The 19,949-nt window shown below is 36.9% G+C and overlaps 1 long non-coding RNA gene across 1 annotated transcript in view; it reads left to right on the top strand.

Annotated features, from left to right (window-relative positions):
* LOC128888183 (uncharacterized) overlaps nt 1-19,695 on the top strand; it is a 33,252-nt gene extending 13,557 nt beyond the window's left edge. The window contains exons 3-4 of the long non-coding RNA XR_008460204.1: nt 17,688-18,068; nt 19,671-19,695. This is a non-coding gene — a long non-coding RNA (uncharacterized LOC128888183). The remainder of the gene's footprint in view (nt 1-17,687; nt 18,069-19,670) is intronic.
* Nucleotides 19,696-19,949: the final 254 nt, after the last annotated feature.

The raw sequence follows: 19,949 nt of genomic DNA, 5'->3' as shown, positions 1-19,949 counted from the left end.
ATTAATTATACTTCGTGAGTTTACTATGTGACATTAATATTCATTGAATGCCATTAACAATAATTAGAGGGTATTTTAACATAGAGATTTCTATTAGCGATACATAACACGTATGTCCACATTCGAGTAGTATTCCATCAAAACACAATAAGTATTGAGTAATATGTAGTCGCTTATAGTAGCTACGTGCAGACAATTACAATGATCGTTCTTATTCGATATTTTGTAATAGTTTTGAATTTCAGGGATATTAATATCCGTGTCCATTACATCACAATTGTTTACGATTAATACTATGTCGACTAGAATTTAAATAGCGTAGTATAAGAAGATAGATCTACCTCAGAGATGGGAAACATTTCAATAACAAAAAACAAGTGATTAATTATTCAAATAAGCATATACTAAAAAAAGCATTTATCACTTCTTATTTGTGTTTACAGCAACCAATTTAAAATAAAATTAATAATAAAAGAAATAAGAGGTTATCATTAAAAATAATAAATTTTAATTTACGCAAATTTTACTCTAAAAATATGTAGGAATGTTTAATTATTTCTTCCTCTAAAATTTATTAATGAAATAAATATATGAAGTTTTATTTTGAATCGGTTCCTATACAAATACTTATTACACTGACTGTATATTGTTTGCAAAAGATACTTATCCTCCAAGGAGGCAAAAATTATTATCTCGAAAACCTCTGAACAATCCATTCTAAAAAACCATGACTGACTCCAGATTTATTTTTAATTACCTAGCAAATCTATTAATAGTTACATTTTCATCACACAGTTTATATTGTAATTGTTACCAAACAAATAACACATCAGAAGTTGTTTATTTTTCAATTTTTGTTTGGAGAAGAATTTTCTCATTTCTGTTACAGAACAGGTCCATGATAAATATATAACAGGTAAGATAAATAGTACACACGAAGCATATTAATTTAGCTACAGCAAACGTGAGGTATCTATTACAATGCAGTAATGAGCAATATCAGCAATCTTCAGATTTATTCCAAGCCTAGGGGTTTTGCCCATTACTGTTACAATAGACACACATGTTTCAGACATGGTTATTGACAAAGTAGAGTACTTCTGGCTTGATCTATCCTACGACTGTCTTTTCGACAGCAATCCAGATCTTAAATCGGTTATTTTATGAATTTTATCGCGCGTTATTCCATATTCAGAAAAATAGATTGCTCTATGATATCACTCTATCTACTCGGTATTCAGTCGTAATACGTTCCCCCTTTGTACTAACCGTTTCTCTTATGTGCTATAATCAACAGAAACACGACGAAAAATGTTTATAAAAATATCACTCTTTGGGCGGTTAAATGTGGTTAATTTTTTTCTTTCTCGTTGAGGTGTGGCGTCGTTGGTCGCTAGTCGAATAAATTATAGCGTGAGTTACTCACGCTTGAGTAGGCAAGCAACGCAAACTAGGGGCTTGGGGCTAGTCGAGTTTCTCTGTATTCGAGTATTCGAACACTTCTGTGACGAGGTATTTGATTATTCGAGTACTACTCGATTACTGGGCTACTCAAATACTAATCGAATACTTGATTATTCTATTGCATCGGTATACTCTTCGTGCATTATTGATTTCTGTTGATATTTTGAACTCATTTCAGGTTTTCTTCGGTGAATTCAATTTGAATATTCGAATATTTCTCGCACTAATCAAGTATCTAGCTCGTCGAATTAAATATTAAATTCTTTATGTTGGTTTTCCTGTCAGGCTATTAGTTTTATTCAATATTTCAATAAGGACTTTCGAATACTCGAATATTGCACGTTTGTACTATTCGTATACATACCAAAAATATTTGTGCATTAAATCACCCGAGTAGAGCTAACCCTAACGCAACATATGCACACGACGACATGAGTTATTTGAACTTATAACCAGACCCTGGTAATTTTCAAACAACGACATAACCTATTCTATATGTATAACGCACTTAGTTCTATCACAGACCATCACAGACTGCACTCGCTTATCCGGAGCGATTCACGTTCTTTATCAACGATCGGTTAACAATCATTTTTCTACAAAAATCCTCTTTTATACTTCCTGATTAGTCTATACAAGCAAATAAAGGGATCCCCAACAAGTAATCGTTATGAGGATTTTATTTTTTAACAACAAAATCCGTGGTAAACTCTTCAAGATAATCCTTCACGTTCAATTGTAATCATGTGAATCATCATTTAAAATAAAACAGTCCATGTGTATTTCATATTGTTTGCATTTTTTTTTAAATCCTCTTGGAGAAATTTTCATTTGCTTGCATAGAGTAATCAATATACATATATTAACTTTTACTTAGTCAATAAACATGATTTTATATTAAAAATATTTTTTTCTGTACCTTATTTTTTACATTCTAGTTGTCACATGTACTTACAAGACGAGACACCTGATTGACTTAGTTCAGATAAAGAATAAAGTTGTTGACTTCTGTGTATTTTTAGAAATCCCAACTTCACGTGTATCAAAATACCCAGGTACACGGGTAATTAATGGATCCGTGTTTTAAACCGTGTATTAAAAATACCCGTGTTCTTAATTCTTTAATACACGGTACACGTGTTCCGTGTACCCGTGTATTTTAATACCCGTTCAAAACTGTGATCTCTAGTATCTTTCTTAATTAATTCATATATTATATTCGGAGATTGAAGGTTTCTTGAAGCCTCTGGTATAAGCTTCTGAAATAGGATCGACGAACGCAAGAGCACTCGCAGATATGTATAAGCAAACAGTGAAATTCAGTAAACCTAAATCTCTAATTCGTCATGTATAGACTGTGAACTTTATGCATTTATAGTATACAGTAATATGAAAAACATACAAAAAATATAAAGAATGTCGGATACAATCTCTTAATTAACATAATACTTTATGTTTTATTCGTTATTCGAAAATAAATAAGAGTTCTTGGATAAGAATTTCAACCATCTTCGACATGTGCTCGTGATTCGTCGAGCTTTCAACACTGTTTGTCTCAGTGATAGAGATGTCTTGTTCGCTTTCATATTATTAGACTGCTTACCGTGCAAACGAGAAATAAACAGTACACCAGAATAGAATCCGTGAATCTAACAGGTACATAGTTATTTCTACTTATGAGCATCATGGAGAATGCTGTGTCAATGATGGTTCGTATGATCCAATATGTGAGATAGAAGCAACGTATGTCCACATCGAACGTGAAAATGAAATTCTGCTCCATTTTTCCTCGATTGAACGCTGTCAACATGAGCAAAAGTCAAATTACAGTAGATATCTTCGTTGTCCAATCGTTCGATTACAAAAATTATCCATCAGAACAAGTTTTCTTGATCTTCTTAGGGCTCGTTTGGTACATTAAGTCAGCCACCATGATTCTTTCAGCGTCACGGCGACTATGTGAGCTACTGGCACCAGTAGTGCGTATACTCGCTGTTTGCTGGAATGTTCGTGGTGTTTAATAGTACATTAGACGAACACTGCGATGATTAAGAAAATGTGTTACGACAGCTTTGTAAGGAAGTGACTTATAATTTATAAGTTATAAACAATGGAGTACTTGACGATGAAATTTTTGAGGAGATTAACGAATGAAGCTAAAAGGGGGTGAGGGTGGAAAATGAAGCTGCGATTATATTAGGATGTCTCTAAACATATTGTAGATGAGTCCATTTGTGTCCCTATTACATTCTTACTTTTTAGTTAAAGTTGCGACTATGGTCAGTTGAAATTATTAATTGGAACACTCTAATATAATGCTCAGAACCAAACAACCCCAATGTTGTACCAGGGTGTCCCAGAAAATATTTACACAATTTTCCATCCTCGTTTCTATAGTATCTTCAATTTTTCGTTGTAGTTAAATTTAGATTAATTACAACTTTTAAATGTGCTATATTTTCTGCGACACTCCCACGAGGTGTGGAGATAAAACAACGTTATTGAGAATGAAGAAGATGGCTGTTGCAATTTCTCGTTTGTGTTGTTCGTAAGCTGGGGTCCCACTGCTGTATGAAGGTGGGGTCCAACTGCTGTAACATTACAGCATTACAGCAGTGGACTCCACCTTTATGTTCGCCGCGAACGCATTCGCTACTCCACTTGAAACTGTCAACCCCTCGCGCAGGGGGGTCTGAAGGAGCCCACCAAAGACCCACCATTAAGAAATGAAAATACCAACATCCGCAATTTTTATCAGAACTTCGCGGAAACAACTTCAATCGATTCCTGCTGTTTTTGCGATGGAAATGAAACCACACATGACATAATTTGGACAATAATTAACGAAAGTACGTGAAAAATGTGATTGCATAATTGAAAAGTTATTTCGTTAAAAATAGTCCGATTTACGCGACGTGAGATATCATTTTAATCGGGAGAACACCAAGAATTCGATGGCATCACGTTCAAGTTGATATGATGGAGAATAAAGAATTCGTTTTTATGAATACTTGATGAGTCGATCGCCTTTTCGACCCCAGACCCTTGAGCGAACCCAAGTATGCGTTCGGCGGAGAACAAAAGATACGGGCAGTCAATTGTAAAATCATGTACTGTTGTACATAAAATGTTTATATTTTTCATCATATTGTCGCGAAAATAGTATCAATCGATTCCTCCTGTTTTTTTGATAAAAATGATATCAAACACCACATAATTCGGACATTTTTTACCTGAAAAAACAGCGAATACGTCAGCCTATATATACAAATGGCTTGCCGGAAATAACCCGTGCCGATATTGTAAATTGTAATTCAAATATAGTGAATGAAGAAATTATTCGAAGAGTAAAATATACTTGAATGAATTACTTAATATCTTCATTATTTAATTATATAATATAAGTCCATTATGATTTTGTCTAAAAAAAAGAACAACATTCCAGCAATAATTAGTGTTGTTTTCAACGATAATGAACACACAATGTTTGTTTATTTTTAATGTATGAACTCGTAGTGATAAGCAGTAAAGCGTATATGGAAGTAATCTGTAGAAATAGTGTATAAATTTAGGCTGAAAAGTACAAATATCAATATCTATTCGTAGCGACTGTTCGCGTGTTCGCTGTGCCAGCTGAAACCTGGTCACGCGAAAGACGAATGCCTGAACGCTCTTAAAAATCGACCATTTCGAGTGGTTCAAACGTTCGTCCTCGCAGCAGCGACGCTAGGGAAACTTTTTTTTTTAATAGAATCCGGTCGAAGACGCACAATTTACGAGCGAACGAACGCGTTACAACAGTGAGACCCCACCTGTAGAAATAACTTTTGTACGGATCGTACGATTCGATTTGCGTTTTCATTTAGGTTTTCGTTACTGTGTACCCAATGTCCATCTTGATTGCTGAACGCGGCACCAGGGTTCTGAATCAAAGCTCTGAAACTCTGAAAAAACTGAACGTTTTTTGTACTTTTTTTTCAGACCTTGCCAATCTCAACTTATATTTCATAAAGAAATGTATCTCTCAATTTAAATTTGTTATAAAATACGATGAACTGCATTTTCCAATTTACATTCGATAAAGACCATCACAAAATGTGTTAGTTAATCTATATTTCACAGAGAATCTAATGAAACGTCTCCCTCAATTAATGCTTTCTGATAAATGGAATAAAATTTATATTACCATTCGAAATCAACAAGCAAAGATTTGAATATCTATTCGACAGTGGGATTTCATTTAATAATTCTAAATGAATAAAAATGTTGAATGGCCTATCAAGAATGAATCTTGATTACTTCATGCAACAAATATGGTTTCTCTTCGGAGAGGGAATGATAACCTTAATATGTGTGTCTTCAAAAACAAATTTGACCATCTTTCGAACCACGAACGGATTCAGTTTACTATGTCTATAGTGCAGCTTGTGCAGAACGATGCTCTTCAAGCTCATTCTATTCAAAATATCTCGCATCAGGGCCAAAAGATTATACAGTTGCTCGTACGTCAGACGAACATTATGAACCATATAAAACACATGATTCATAGATCTTTCCTCGAAGGCTTTAATTATGAACGGTAGGTTCCTTTCGATATTAATAAATCTATTAGCGAGCAGATCCACGATTTCAGTGTATTCTGCCAAATGGGCCTGAGTCAGATCCGATATAGAACCTCGTTGTTTATCATCCGTGACCAAAGAGTTCTTGATCTCCCTAGATCTCGAGCGACAGTTCCTCCAGAATTCTCCAAAACCCTTGCGAAGGTGTAAGGTATCGTTATCATAGAAGAAGAATTCTTCCATGTACCAGGTAATTAGTCTCTTCGCAGTCATTTTCTGTGTGTAGGGGCAGCAGAAGTCATACTCAATCGCTACGTCATCAATGCTTTTTGTTAGAGAGAACGATATCGATGGGATCGACGAATAATAAAATGCTCTTGTTATTCTATCTTCAATTTCCTTTTCCTTTTCGATGAATATATTCAATTTCTTCATATCGAGATCGAGTATCATACGATTGGGCACCGTCATCACGTTATCAATGATCGTTCTAATTCGATGCACTTCTATACCTATACTTTCTGCTAATCTCTCAATAAAAGTTGCCAAAACTTCGTTGTTGTGTTGAGAGGCAACCTCCAATGATGAACAGGAGCAGTCAGAGTCCAATTCTAGGGAGCTGACGCAAATCAGGGGTTTCACGATGACGACACACGTTTGTATCAACATATGAACGATTTGCAAAGAATGCTTGTCGAATATTAAACGTAGTTTGTTTTTTAATGGGCTGTTCTTACAGTCTGGACACGTGTCGCAGTTTGATTCAGACACGAGGTTTTGTTTGCTAGGTCCAGGGTCGCCAGTTGATGGTGCAGGGACGTTCGTCGCCACTTCGCTACGGTAGTTTCGTCCGTTTGGATCAGTTTCGAGTGGAGGAATAAGAATTTTTACGTTAACCGTTTGAGTGTTGACCTTAGAAATACTGACAAGGGGAGGACACGAAGAGTAGGCCACCGATTGTGATACGCTTTGGTACAGACTCTCTTTATCGGAAACTATTTCAGCCACGTTCTGGCGTTTTTTTAGGTAGGCACCCGTTTTCGAAAAAATCAAGGTCAAAAGTCATAGCGTCGGCTCTGTTTTGGACCAAGGAGTATCGATAGATATTCAAAACACAATTAATTTTTATTTATATATTTGTGGGTCGACCAATTAATATTTTTCGCATTTTTAAAGATTTGATGTGTACTTAGCGTAGCATGAATACCCGTGATTTCGCCGTGTTTTTCAAGCAAGCGACGTGATCAAGTGGTTAAGGCGTTGGCGTCGCGACAGTCTATGGTTCCGCCGTCCCGTATTCGTTTCCTGAATGTTGCATATTGTTTTTTTATGATTGAAAATCATTTTATTTTTCAAACAAGAGCGGTGCTAACGGGGAAATGTAACGTTTGTGACATACATAATAAAGCATGGATAGAGACAGTTGTAGCCTAAATGGATGTGACATGGATGTCGGGCGCTGGCTTTTTCTCCAATTTTTAAAATTTATTAATTGATGAAACAGTAAACGAACCTATTGCAAACGTTACTACAATCAATTACAAACGAAATATTATCATTTTCATTAAAAAAAGTTAATTTTTTGAAAGTCGAATGTCAAGTTCACAGCTTACAAGGGAAGCTTGTAAAGTGATACACTCCGATTTTGATGAAACTTGCCATAAATATTTATTAGATCTACCTAAGAAAACGGGTGTAATTCGTTCGTGCCTATTTTTCACTTTGAGGGAAAAATTAACAATTTTTCTTCGAGCCTCCACGTTTACTTATGCGTATGTAACTCGAAAATGATAAGAGATATCGAGCCACGAATGAGCCCCACGAATTATCACGTGTTGGCCTGACTCTTCGAGAGGGTGGTTAATTATTGGGGCTAATTGTTGGGGGATTCGCAACATGAATAGTATGCAATTTGGAATTGTTAGATTTGTTTGTTTTAGACTTATTTTTCTTCTCAATGTTTCTATAACATTTATGTTATGCTTCTGTAATTGATTTGTTTTTCAACTAATTCATTTGTTAAAAGTCATTGGTTATCTTGTCAAGCAATTCTTTGTTTGTGATTATTTTAGAAGCACTTCAATCTGGACGAGCTGTTCTAAATAATTAATAAAAATTTACTGCAACGATATCTACCAATGTACATAACATTGAGAGAGGTCCCTTTCAATATAAATTATTAATACAGTAAAACCTGTTTTTGTGCGGTCCTTTTTTATGCGATTGGTTTTGTGCGATTTTTTTCGTGCGATTTATTTTTATACGGTATATGAATCTTAGCGGCGTTAGCACCAGTTTAATGTTTCCTATCAATGAACATATACATGTGTGGACGAACTCTGATTATGTGGTCTCCTTGACAACGATGTATCTGGACTTCGCGATGCTCTGTTCATTTATTTTAAACAATCTCCTAACAAGGAAGAGTCAGTTACGTACATATTGTCGCTCGACGCACGAACAGTACATATGCGCTTCGTATTCAGAGTTTTATCCACAATTCACGTGATTAAGGATTCGTTTTACAGTGAGATTAAAGGTAAATAAATTAGTTACTTTTTTTTATATTTATATGTAGTTTTTATGATTTTTATTCTATTTTTAGACATAAGTACTCCCTTAAAATGAATAATTATAGCCAATAGAAAGTAAAAAGACAGACAATTCCATTAAAAACAAAAATTCTAATATTAAATAGACTAGCAGATGGTGAAAGATCTACAGCTGTTGCTAATGAATTTAAATTAGGTGAATCCACGATCAGAGCTATACACAAACGTGCGAGTAAAATATATGAATCTCTTAATAGTGCAACAAACGACAGTAGTAAAAGAGCATCGTATTCGAGAAATATTGTAGTAGAGAAAGAATTAACGTTCACAAAGAATTAATTCAAGAAAAAGCTAGACAGTATTTCAACCAACTAAAGGATTTAGAACCAAGTTCGTCATCCTGTTTACGAAATGTGACATTTTCTGCAAGCAATGGCTGGTTTGCTGGATTTTTACATCGGTACGCACTTCACAATGTGAAGATACAAGGCGAGGCATCGTCCGCCGATGAATCAGCTGCTATGAATTATCGCAAAGTATTAGCGGAAATCATTGATGATGGTGGATATTGCCCAGATCAAGTATTTAATGCAGATGAGACTGGGTTATTCTGGAAAAAGACGCCCAGCCGAACATTCATTGCGAAATCGGAGAAAACTGCAAGTGGTTTTAAAGCGACAAAGGATCGAATTACACTTCTTCTTTGCAGTAATGCCTCTGGTGCAAAGATGTTAACACCACTTATTATAAATAAAGCTTTACACCCACGTGCGCTAAAAGGCGTAACATCTGAATATCCAGTACACTTCATGTCCAATAAAAAAGCATGGGCCACATCAGCTATATTTGCAAACGATTCTTTTCTACGATTCTTTTCTACGAGAAGTTGAAAAATACATGGAAGAGATGGGTCTTCCGTTTAAAGTGTTGCTAATTGTAGATAATGCACCCGGTCATCCCTGTATAGAACATCCTAATGTACAAATAGTGTTTTTACAAATAGTCTCAATTTTAGACTGCATTAACCATATTATTGGAGCAATTGGACAAATCAAACAACACACATTAAATTCGTGCTGAAAAGCGATCTGGTCTGGATGTGTAATTAATCGAAACGTTACCGAAAACGCGTCAACGTTATTATCTGAAATTAGTGCGCTCGCACATAACATCGGCGGAGAAGGCTTTGATTCTTTCGACGATAATAACCTGGACGAGATGATTGAGGACCAAACTGTTGATGATAGTGACATTATCAATAGTTTGATAGATTATGAAAATGGACAAGAAGAACCGGAATCTATTACAGCAGATAAAATATATGCAGGGTTCCAGATTTCGAAAAAATTGGAAACGCATTTTCTTAAAATAGATACCAATGCGGAAAGACGCTTAAAATTCCAAAAAGAGCTGAGATTATGCATGTCTTACTATCGTGACGTTTACAAGCAATTGTCCAGTCGACCGTCGTCACAAAAACTGATCACTGACTTTATGCTACCAAAAAACAAATCAATTGGAATCCTATCTTCAAGCGACGAAAGCGATTTTCAACCTATTCATCACAAGAAGATGCGCGTTTTGGATTACGACGAGTAGCAGCAAACTATTTAATGTATAATTTGACAATTTCTCCATGTATATGTACAATGAAGAATTAAATATTTTTACAATTTCTTTAGGTCTAATTTAATTATTTAATTGAATTGAAAGCATTCTCTCATCTATTTCATAAGTCATTGATGTTTTTTCTAAGTCCGATTTCTTTTATGCGGTCCCTATCCACCGCACAAAAACAAGTTTCACTGTATAATATAATTCTCATCGAATGGTGTTCAGAATTTTTATCAAGTTTTCGACAGTCCACTTCTGTTTTAATTGTAATTATTATTCCTATCATCGATATTGGATTTTTTTGTTACAATTACGATCTACACTCAAAGGGCTAATGGTGGGTTCTTTTCGTGTATTTACCTGCTTAGTAGAGATTATCAGGTGATTGGAGAATTTGAATCAAGTCAAGCAGTTGGAGCTCCAAGAGTTTCGATTGGTGGAATTTTATCTGTGAACACGAAAAAGATTATTGTTTGATGGTCTAAATTTGGACTGCAGGTAGTTTATAATCAGTGTTATCAATAAATTCTTTTGAAGGAGATTAGAGATGGTGGATAGGACAGAAAGGCGAAAGAATATAATAATTAGAGGAATAAGAACGGAAAGAGAGAAGGAGATAGAGTCAGTGAAAGAACTGTTGAAGAGAATGGTGGTAAAGAGGTAGGTGGAGAGTGCGAAGCAGATTGGGCGAAATGGAATGGGCATGGTGGTGGCGAGACTGCAGGAGATGGAGGTGAAAAGAGAGGTGATGAGGAATAGGAGAGAGTTGGGCAGCAGAGGAGAGAGGAGAGATAATGATTTCACGCCGAAAGAGAGGAGGATGCAATGGAAACTGAGGGAGATAGACCAGGAGGAAAGAAAAGTGGGAAGGAGGGCAATGTTAGCTTACGGGAAGATTTGCATGGGAAATGTTTGGTGGAGGTGGAATGAGGGAGAGGAAAGGTTAAGGGAATGGGGATGGAGCGGGAGAGAATGAAAGGAGGTGGAGGGAGACGGGAAAGGGACGGAGAAGAATGGCTGAGGAAAGAGAAATAGAGGAGAGGAGAGAGAAAAAGATCGGGTATCGGTGGGAGGAGGGGAGGGATGCAGAACAGCTTTTTGCAGAGATGGGCAATTACTCGTGGGCTATTTACTCGTCGAATAAAGATACACGTCTTTATTTTTATTCGATGACTGCCGGATAAAATAATGTATTCGAAGTAAATGTATTCGACGGATAAAGATAACTTAAACTATCTTTATCCGACGGCTAAAGATACCACGTTTATCTGTAGAGAGTTTCACGCGTCGGGTAGTTTTCGCATTTTTATCTTTATTCGAAGTTTCACCCGTCGCGTCGGATAACTTTCGCAATTTCATCTTAAACCGAAGTTTATCGGATAAAGGTCGAATAACTTTTCAAGCGGCGTTTAGTCGGCGATTGTAATGTATAGTTATATATAATTATACATAGTTAGATATGTATTATATAAACAAATTTATACAGGAGTAAGAAAGTATATACGTACATATAGATGTGTACTGTAAATATAGGTATATACAAGGTATACAGACAAATATACAGGGTGTCCCAAAAGTCGGGGAGGAGCCGGAAATGGGGAGTAGCTGAGACGATTCTGAACAACAATTTCCTTTGCAAAATGTCGGATGAGGCTTCGTTAAGGAGATATTAAGCGAAAACCCCGACCAATCAGAGCGCGCGTAGACCGTTGGAGCGGCCGCGGTAGCGAAGGCTACGCGCTAGGTCGATGCTTCGATGCACGTCGAGTCACTTGTTCGTGTGCAAGCGCGGCCACCAGCGCGTTGGTTGGTAAATTTAATAAATACTCAATTATACTAATAACTGAATTATAATAACAATAACTCAATTCTACATGAACACATTTGCAAAAATTTATGAATTTTATTATTGTTTCCAGCAATGGTTACTGCAAAGTTCCTATTCTTTGATGTAACTCGGCAAGGAGTAACCGATCGAGACGATTTCATGATGTTCCCATTGTGAAAAATTTATAAATTTCTTAAATTAATATTATTTATTTCAATTTCAATTTTAGTAAGTTTACCTATATTTTAATATTATAAAATTAGAACATGTATATTTTGTCCATTAAATCAAATTTGTATTTTGAATAATTACAAGAACATTTATTATATTAACATGATTCGGAAGACAATTAATTGAATGTCCTTATACTGAATTTAGTCAAATTTGAACATTCAAGAAATCTTAATTTGGATAAATTAATATTTAAATATTTATAAATAGTTGATGGTATAATAGTTATAACAACATCGAACGGGCAAAGCACCGTCCTAGCCGTTCTATCCTATAAACCAGAACTCGGCAAGGTTTGCACTTTATGTTATCGGCAATCTTTGGCGAAGGCTTCTTTATTTGACTACCTGGTGGCCACATGTTAGTGCTGGCCATCGTTTATGACTCGACTTACGCTAAAGTTAATTTTTAAATGTGCTTCTTTAAGCGACCTTAAAGTCAAGGAATTCCGCATACTGAGTCACAACATAGTCGAACACTGATTTCACTCTGATTTGTTCTGTACAGAGTGTACAAAAATTACTAGTAACCACTGTCAGGTACACATCTGGTTCGGTGGACATTTGCAAAAGAAACCGTCCGCAAAATCCATTATGATCTCGAAATTTAAGGTCAAACTTTTTTTTAATTTTAAAAATTAGGCTTCATGCAATAACAATAGTTACGAACGAGATGTACCATTCTTCCAAATGGAATCATCAGGAATATATGTGCAACTAAATGTGAAAGGTTCCATCTCGATCGGTTAATCCCTTGCCGAGTTACATCAAAGAATAGGAATTTTGCAATAATAATAGTTGTAAACAGTACTAAAATTCATAAACTTTTGCAAATGTGATCATCGCGAAAATCTGTCCGGATGTAAAAGGTTTCATCGATTTCATCGATTTCAGGCCGAACATACGTGAAATAGTACAGTACCCGGAATAGGTTACACTACTTGGCGTCGATCTTCGGGGCCAGACGTCCAAGTAATGGAATACCTAATCCGGGTTCTCATATCGATGTGACACTACTAATGCAAGAATAAAACGTTTTTATTTTTTACTTTTTGGAAGTGCAAATTGTACCGTCGTATTTGTGTTATTTTTCTAAGTAAAATGATACCAAACACGGGATAATTTAGTGCATATTTGCATATTTTACGGGCCAAAGGAAACAAATCATTATTATTTTTAAAATAAACAAATATGCACCAAATTATATCATATTTGGTGTCACTTTAATCAAAAGAATACCATAAATACGACGGTACAATTTTCACTGTCAAAAAGTAAAAAATAAAAAACTTTTGATGTTGCGTTAGTAATGTCTCACCGACATGATCCTATAATTTTTGCTGCACCGGGGACTCTCGGGTCTCTCGTTCTTTCTTTCGTTTCTCTCTTTCAAAAAGGCAGTTACTACATTTCGCCTACAATTTCGGTTCTTTTACACGATAATTCGTTGTTTTCGGTCCCGAGCTTCAGCGAATTACGGAGAATCTACTGTACCCTTTTTGCGATAAAAGTGGTGAAAAATAATCCAAGGTCAAATTTTTTTTATGGGATCAAGTGGCAGTGATACCAGATACAAGATGTTCAATCCCGAGTGGTCAAGCCATCTCGGCGTAATCGGTGCAGAATTTAAAAACAAAATTTTTTAAAGTATAGAAGGAATTTTAAAGAAGTAAAAAAAAAAGTATACGTATACATGTCGCATTGAGTAACCTCCTCCTTTTTCGAAGTCGGTTAAAAAAGGAATTGAAACGATCTATAAAATTCGTTAGTTGTTCACCTATTATAATAGATGATAATTATCATCGTATGTGGAAGTTATTTTCATATTCATATTTCATGTTTTCATATTCTCGCGTTTTTTAATATTTTATTTTCGCTATATACTCCAGCTTGAAACCTCTGGAGAATCCTTGAAATCCTAGTCTAACTAATGAACCTGTGATTTTCTTGATTAGAAACGAGGATTCTATTGTAATTATTTTCCCAGCAACAATATTTTCTTAAACTAGTTTAATCTACACTGTCAGTGTTTCCCCTTTTATCATCACTATTGTAGGAGTTTAAAGGAAAAATAAGACACGGAGATTCGAACCCACGATCCTCGGATCCACAGTTGATCTCCTTACTTACACGATCCTGTACTCTACGTTTTGTGTTCTCGTTTGACTCTATTTTTCTTGAGTATGGAAGGCGCGGATACTACACTATTATACATGTGTATCATGTTTTATTACTCTACACACTTTCATTGTAACATCAACACACTGAAGATGTTTATGCATTTATGCAAAAATTACAAAATAAAATACACTGTACATTGTTTAGAAGATAAGACATGCTGTTAACGAACGAATTTTAAATGGACTTTTGGTTAGCTTTAATCGAATATACAAAAATCAAAACAATTTTAACCTTGTAATTTAATTTTGACATATAAATATACTGTATCACTTTAATATTATGTTATATAATCCCCTCTCGATATTAGTAAAGGTAAAATTACCTCTGTTCTCCCTGGATTGAACCACCTGTTGGCCTTCAGCCTGCGGTCGCTGAATACGTTCCTCTCCTCCTTTTCACCTCAAACGTCTTCTTCTTTCTCACTAACTCGACTTTGCTTCCCCGTTGAAGAGCCTCTGTAGTCTCCGGGGCTTGACCAGAAGTTCTCAGGACAAAGTATTCCTGGCAAACTTTTACAACGACTGTTTAGCTGATCTATAACTTCGAGGGCAGATTTTGCTGTGATATATAAAGGGCTCGTGGATCAGGCGCAGTGCCATTCTAGTTGTTGTACCCCCAGATCTGCGGAGAATGGGAGGTGGTGCTGCCTATGGTATACGAGCAGCTACTTCATGGCACCTCCCCACGGTGCAGTGGTGTACGAGAATTGGAGTGGGGGTGGATACGTTTAAGGGATTATGACTCTATGTAGGTCCTAGGTCCTCTACGAAGGTTGCAGGGTGTAATTGGTGCTGGAGGTTGTCCTATCCGCGAGATTCAGGCACCTCCCTTGTAGTTTAGGTGGGAGAGTGTTTTTAGTCTCGGTGACTCGCCACCCGGGTCTCCTCTAGAAGACCCGGGAATGCGTAACGCATTTCCCCACAAAAAAAGAAAAAAAAGAAAGGGTATATTGCTTCGCTAGTATTTCATGTGAGGGATTTTTTCATGTCGTTTCTGCTAATTAAAAATATGTAGATAATGTTATAAGATAAAAGTTTGTTTTGTAATGCCTAGAAACAATTAATCATTAATCATGTTTAAATATTTTTAGCACAAGGTTTGCAAATCGTTTATTACCATAGCTGGAATCTTAAATAAATAGCCCTATGGAAATATTTTTTGGTTACTGAACTTCGTACGTACAGATACATTCTAACGTCCAGTGTAAGTAATACGAATTATTTCTTTATAACATTTATAACTAAATCATTGAAAATATGATACCGAATGAGAGATGCTTTCTGGAATAATAAAATTGAAATAAAATAAAATAATTTCTTCAGCTGATTTCAACGAACAATAGGCTATTTACTAACAATAGTGGGTGGAAGGGGCGAATTTCATTAGGAATGTCATAAACGCTCTGTCATAAAAGAGCGAAAGAAAGACACCACTTCGCTAGGTTTTTCCAATGCAAAGTCAGATACCCATTGATATCATTTTAAAGACAACGCCTGTTTGGGCGAACGCTGACTGAAGACCATATATTTACATATACGAACACACTATACAGGGTGTCCCAAAAGTCGGAGAGGAGCCGGAAATGGGGGGTAGCTGAGACGATTCTGAACAACAATTTCCTTTGCAAAAATGTCGGATGGGGCTTCGTTAAGGAGATATTAACGGAAAACACTGACTAATCAGAGCGCGAGGATGCCGTTGGAGCGGCCGCGGTAGCGAAGGCTACGCGCTGGGGGCCGCGCTTGTACGCGAACAAGTGACTCGACGTGCATCGAAGGACATTGACGCTGCCGCCTAGCGCGTAGCCTTCGCTACCGCGGCCGTTCCAACGGTCTACGCGCGCTCTGATTGGTCGGGGTTTTCTCTTAATATCTCCTTAACGAAGCCCCATCCGACATTTTTGCAAAGGAAATTGTTGTCAGAATCGTCTCAGCTATCCCCCATTTCCGGCTCCTCCCCGACTTTTGGGACACCCTGTATATAGCATACAAAAGCACACTACAACGGTTCAAACTTGTTCTGAGAGCTTGTATCATGCACGATCTTTATTCGTACAGTAAAGAAGAATGGGGGTCGGGGGCTTTTCAAGACGAATTCATTCACCCTGAATATATTTACCCGATTTTCATTAGTTTTCAAGATAGAACACTTCGAAATTTACTGATTTTTTGTGGAAAAGTCTCGTTTTGAATAACAAGTCATAAAAGCGGTCCTATTGTTGCGATGTTTGACTCTGTTTGTTGAAACCGATAGTGAGGGTCTACGCTCGAAACGGCAGGCCCGAACAGTAAGAAACATGGAAATATTGTCCGTCATGGTCTAAGTTTGCCCAGTCCTCAAACTTTAATACACAACAGAAGTAACTAAACAAAGGTAACTGAATATAATCTGTAATTCGGCTCGAGTTCGAAAGCGAGTGCAACGTTGTATATTGTACTATATATTCTATCAGTCGTATTTATTTTAGAATAAATTGTGTTGAATACGTCTATTAAACTGTATTTAATAAAACGAAACCTTCAATTTTCTTTCTCGCGACGCATGCTTTGGACGTCGAGCATTCCTCTCAACGCATTACTGGTATTTCTCTAACAGTATGTATTGATTTCCTTTTCTATTATATCCATATCGGAATTTTCTTCATTTTCTGAAATTAAAAAAAAAAATTTAAATACTGTGTTCGATGCAGTTATCGATTGCGTCAATGAGTTCGAGGATGTCGAAAAATCTGCAAGAAAAGTAAAATATTTAACAAATAACATTAAATCCAGTACCACAATCTTCTGATAGTGTTACGCTTACCTGATGGTAGATTTGTTCGAACGCTTGTTTCATTAATTTCATATTGATTACAATTTAACACATAGGCGTGCAACAAGTCACGAGCCTCGTTCTTTATATCCAGCGGCAGCAAATGGTCTTTTATACGTGGGTCCAGGATCGTTACAATTTTCAACACTTTGCAGTTTTCCGTGAATCAAAATTTATTTTCTGTAGAGAATTTCGCGGGCGATGTAATGCGCGTGAGCGCGAGTGTGAGTGGGGATGGATGAGTGTTTTGGATTACGGTAACTAGATCAAATAACGACCTTAATTTAGTGCGAGCTCGGGGGCGTTGTTGGAGTGCACAGGTGGTACCTTGGACGACACCACTCGCTTAGACGAATCAAGAGGATCAGAACTTGAAGAGTCCGGCTTCATCGATTTTCTTTTTTAGTAAGGAAAAGGGGAATTAATGTAAAATTTATTTTGCAAGGAAATTCCGTGGAAAAAAAGGAGCGATGAAGAAAAAGGAAGCGACGAAGGGAGAGGGAGCGTCGAAGGAAAAGGAGCGTTGGAGGAAATGGAAAGGAAAATAAAAGAGTTGGAAAGAGTTGTCGACATCCTCGCCCAAGAAGATGACTCTTCTTCGCAGAAGGCGAGGGTAGGAATGTCTCCGTTCAGCTGGGAGAATTCCTATCCGGGAAGTCCTCAAGAAAGAAACACCCAAGCCTCAAGAGTCAAGAGGAAGGGCGAGGATTAGTCGAGAGGTTACCTCGAACCGGAACACTGGCGCCTTACTCAAGGTTTTTGAGCGGTTTTCCTTGAGTCGATGGACGAATGTCGAGGCGCAAGTTGTCTGGTAAAGGCCGCTCAGGTAAATGTTTTGGCCAGTTACTTTACTTCCTTTCAGACAGAGGTGTTTGGACATTGTTTCTCGCGGACGGGACGTCCGCCTTGAAGAGGAGGGAGCAATGTTGCGGCGGCCTAAAGATGTCGCAATATTGCGAAGTTGCTGCGACGTTGTGAAGTGTGTTCCGAAGAGCGAGCGGAAGCGGATCGTCGGGATGTTCCGGTTTCCAAGTGAATCGGCAACTTTCGAATAGAGAGAACGTCGCGAGTCTTGCTGTCGTACGGACGTGTTTATTAAACGAGATATTGTTAAAGTTAATAAACGTTTTGAGTTATTTGAAATGACTACTCTTCGATGCGGCACCACCCCCCAGCGTAACAATATTAATAGTTGGTGAAACGCGAGGGAAGATTGTTTTTACTGAAAATAGAAGATTATGTCGAGCGAGTATTTTCTATCTTATTTCTGTAACAAAATCACCTTCGCAACAAACTTTTCTGAATTTGCCGCGTACTTATCAACTTTGCTTTAAACGGTGCACGCCTGAGCTGCGTGCGGTAGCTGATACTCGGTTAATGCGCGAGAGGTAGTAGGAATCTAGAGAATTTTGTGCGCTCTAATGCGTGAATTGAATGAAACGAAGCGGTTCCCTATGCGGTCTGTGCGTTTGATGGTGAAACAGATCGTCCTCCATATTTGTCCTTTGAAAGGAATTTATCTACGGTTGCGGAAAGCAACGGAGATATTGTGAGTGATCAGATGAAATTGAATGGACCGTATGATACTGACAACAGAATATTCGATTAAACCGCGATATCCAACAAAACAAGAACAACATTTCCAATCTGTGACAGAGTAACGGAATTATGAGAGTGGTTGAGGGACGCATACCATTTGATCGGCCATTCTTCGACAAGGATTCCGTTGAGTTCCGTAAGCGCATGAAACGTCGGAGCGTTGTATCCACATGCGTTTTAGCGAATCAAATGCATCACGCGTATTGCGGACGGAAACCGCAGGCATACACGGAGCTTACATGCTATGTTACGTTCCAACAATAAAATTTCTTTTATTTCTTATTTCGTCGGCAGGAATGTGTTCGAAATGTATAAAACCATCCCGAAATCTTTCTAATTGAACACAAACCTAATCTTTGACAATTTGTAAATTATTTATGAAATAACACATTCCTTCCTTGAAATCAGCGTCGTCACACCACCTTTGTTTCGCTGGCTCGTCTGAGTGCGAAGTGATTAATAATTGTTTTTGAACATGTATTCGTAGAATTTTCATTTTTAAAGACTATTTAATCAAAATTACCTCGGTGTACCGATAAATGATATGGAGATTGCAACAAGATCAATTTCACAAAGTAAAAAATCAATGTTTTAGGAGCAGGAGAACCGATAAAAAAGTTTAAATTTGAAAAAATAATTTATTAGAACAAGAGAAAGAGAACCATAAGGTCCGCTAAATTTGAATAAGAATAACACGTTTTGACGCTAAAGAAAAATTTACCTATTTCATACATTAAATTAAAAGTCAATTTAAAAAATAAAATTCAGAATAAATACAAATTTTTTAAATTTAGGTTTTCAAAATACCCCCTTCTTGCTCTATGCACAGGCGGCATCTATTCAGTACGGCTCCCGTGACATCCTGAAGTTGGTGGGCATTTTGGATTCATTTGCCGCATGTCTGCCGCATTCCTGCACTCCGGAATAACACAATGTAATTACTTAGTTTGATTTCTCGTTTAGGTAGTTTTAGAGTTTGATTATTGTATCCACGAAAAGGTTGGTACGGTTTGTAATTTTGAAAAATTTTTTTTTTCTGAAACCCTCCTGATGAGGGTTTCTCTTCTGTCCGCGTAAACCAAGGACTTCAGAGTATCCCACATATAAG

The sequence above is a fragment of the Hylaeus anthracinus genome, unplaced genomic scaffold (genome assembly GCF_026225885.1).
Source record: "Hylaeus anthracinus isolate JK02 unplaced genomic scaffold, UHH_iyHylAnth1.0_haploid 11989, whole genome shotgun sequence".
NCBI lineage: Eukaryota > Metazoa > Arthropoda > Insecta > Hymenoptera > Colletidae > Hylaeus > Hylaeus anthracinus.
The sequence above is the reverse complement of the archived record's forward strand: the minus strand, read 5'-3'. Positions and strand labels throughout refer to the sequence as shown.